The 2,384-nt window shown below is 48.8% G+C and overlaps 1 pseudogene; it reads right to left on the minus strand.

The window, feature by feature from the left end:
• Positions 1-945: 945 nt before the first annotated feature.
• LOC113245485 (acyl-CoA (8-3)-desaturase-like) lies at positions 946-2,162 on the minus strand (annotated as a pseudogene).
• Positions 2,163-2,384: the final 222 nt, after the last annotated feature.

Consider the following 2,384-nt stretch of genomic DNA (forward strand, 5'->3'; position numbering starts at 1 on the left):
GTGGTGGTTAGAAGAGGTAAATCAAAAGCTGAAGGGATTTTTAATGACTAACAACTCTCTACCAGCTGTTTTGGCAGTACTTAGGACCTAATACTCCCTCACTACCCTAGATGGAATATGAGACCCAAATCAGTAGTGCCAGGGTCCTTCAGGGCCAAATGTCTCCAATACCACAGTCCTAGGCTTTGCCCCGCCTGCTTCTGAAAGTGGAAAATAGCTTCTTTGGGAGACTGAGGCAGATATAGGTCACACTGAGCCCTAGAGAGTGGGCTGAGCTCCTAGGCACTGCGTTATGCCAAGCCTAGATTTCTAATCTTGTTCAAAATCTTCCTCAGAATCTTGTTCAAAAGGTTCAGCTACTCTACTCCTACCAGCCAGCAAACCTCTAAGGTTTGCAAGTGAGGGCTGAGAAGGCACTGAGAAGTGGACCAGAGAGGGACTCACCCCTTACCTGAGCAGAGTGGGATTTTAGTGCTATATCTTTTCCTGATTCTGGGCTTAGTAGAGCCTCCGTATTCATCTAAGAACCCCCTGATTCTCTCTTTCTAACCAACCATCTGCACCTGCCAAACTAGAAAAATGAAGCAGCAAAACTCTTACATCGCTGCTGCAACAGCTCCTTCCTTCCTTGGGGAGGGGTGGAGCTTGCATATTCCACTCCCCCTAGCCCCCTTTTCCCCCACCCCCACTTTGGAGTCTTATATCTGTGCCTTGAAGACAAAGGGGAGGGGTTTGAGTCAGAATATTTATTTCCCCAAACCCACCCCCTCTGAATATTAGAATTGTGGTGGCATTTTCCCTCAAGAGCCCTCTGATTTGGCTCTATAGGCTCTTCTTCCAGAGGGGGGGGAGGATGTTGTTATTGGCAAAATAAGCATCTAACCAGACTTCTTCAGTGAGCAGACAGTGTGGGTGAAGGCTGAGAGCAGGGGCTTGGACTAAAAACTATGCCATGATGGCACACAGGAGGGTGTGGGAAGCCACTTTGCGGTAACTGTGTCAAGGCATTGTTGGAAAAATGTGGTGCTCAATTTGGAAGTTAAGATGTCCACGAAGTTAGTCACTGAAGGCAGACATGTAGACATTTCATGTTGCTGGGAGCCAGCTGGAGCCCCAGTCCACATTCCAGTCATGATCATTGTACATGGGGATGTGGTTCTCTGTGTTACCCACACAAACCAGTTGTTTTCTAGGAACCTGACCATGAAGAAAAGACCAGGAAGCCTTTTGGTCCCAACAACATCACCTATGTGAGGAAGACACTGGCGTAGAATGTGATCATGCAGGTAAGTCCACCCAATTTTTCTGCTGGATAACAAAATAGAAAAAAATGCCAGTGGAAGTAGAGAGGCAACTAGGCTGGAGGCTCAGTTGGGAAGTATTTGTGCTGGTGTTGTAAGGCATGTGTCCCAAGCTGGTGTCCCAAGCTCCCCAGAGAGGATCCTCCCTGAGGCAAAGAAGAAAGGGTACTTGTTGATATCTGGGTCTTTGCAGAAGCAGTTGGGGTCAAGGAGCTGGAGGTGCATATAGTCCTGCCACCTGCCAGGGGTTGCCTTCAGGTGGCTAATTGCAAAATGATGTAGCAGGTGGTTCCATGTAGAGGTGCTGAAGAATGACAAGGCCCAAAGTCACGCTGCAGCCAGCCAGCTTGAGCCTGAACTGTGTGAAACAGTGCGTACAGAGGAGGAAGGGCAGGAAGGAGCTTCCAAAGACCCAAAGAGTGAACCAGGCAGCTACATCCCACAACAGGATGTGGAGTGGGTACAGCAAGAGAAGACATGATTGGCCTTCATGAGCCCCTTCTGCTCCACCACGGTCTGCAGCTGCCGGAACTCATCTGTTCGCTCTTTATTCTTAGTAGGCTTAACACTGGGCTGCTCCCGAGACAGTTCTCCAAGCTAGAAGAGAGTTCATATACTTTCTCACGAGGACCTTGTTGATGTGTGGAAGGCTACAGAAGGATCTGTGGTGTCGTGCCCTGCACTGTGGCTGATGGTGGGGATACTGCCCCAGAGTGCCTGGGGCTGAACACGCTAGTTTTTACACTCTCTGGTTGATCATAAGCCAATGCACCTGGAGTGCTGTGCCACCTTGTGCCAGGTGAAGTTGCGTGGGGTTGGCCCCTGGGCTAGGGTCTTGGTGGCCGCAGAGTTGGGGGCCATCTGCACCTGATGATGTTGTGCTCTGACAGGGGAGGGGTTGTCAGGCACACACTTGGGAACCTGTAGGGTAATGCACCTGTTTTTTTGTTTTGTTTTTAGATTAGCTTATACTCGCTGTGTTCCAAAGTGTTTTTAAAATCACTGTCCCTTTTGTTCTCTTGCCTGTATGTAGCTAGTTATTTTTATTCATTTGCTTGCTTGATTGCATTTTTTCAGGAATTT

This window comes from Ursus arctos, unplaced genomic scaffold (assembly GCF_023065955.2).
Source record: "Ursus arctos isolate Adak ecotype North America unplaced genomic scaffold, UrsArc2.0 scaffold_11, whole genome shotgun sequence".
In the NCBI taxonomy this organism is placed as follows: domain Eukaryota; kingdom Metazoa; phylum Chordata; class Mammalia; order Carnivora; family Ursidae; genus Ursus; species Ursus arctos.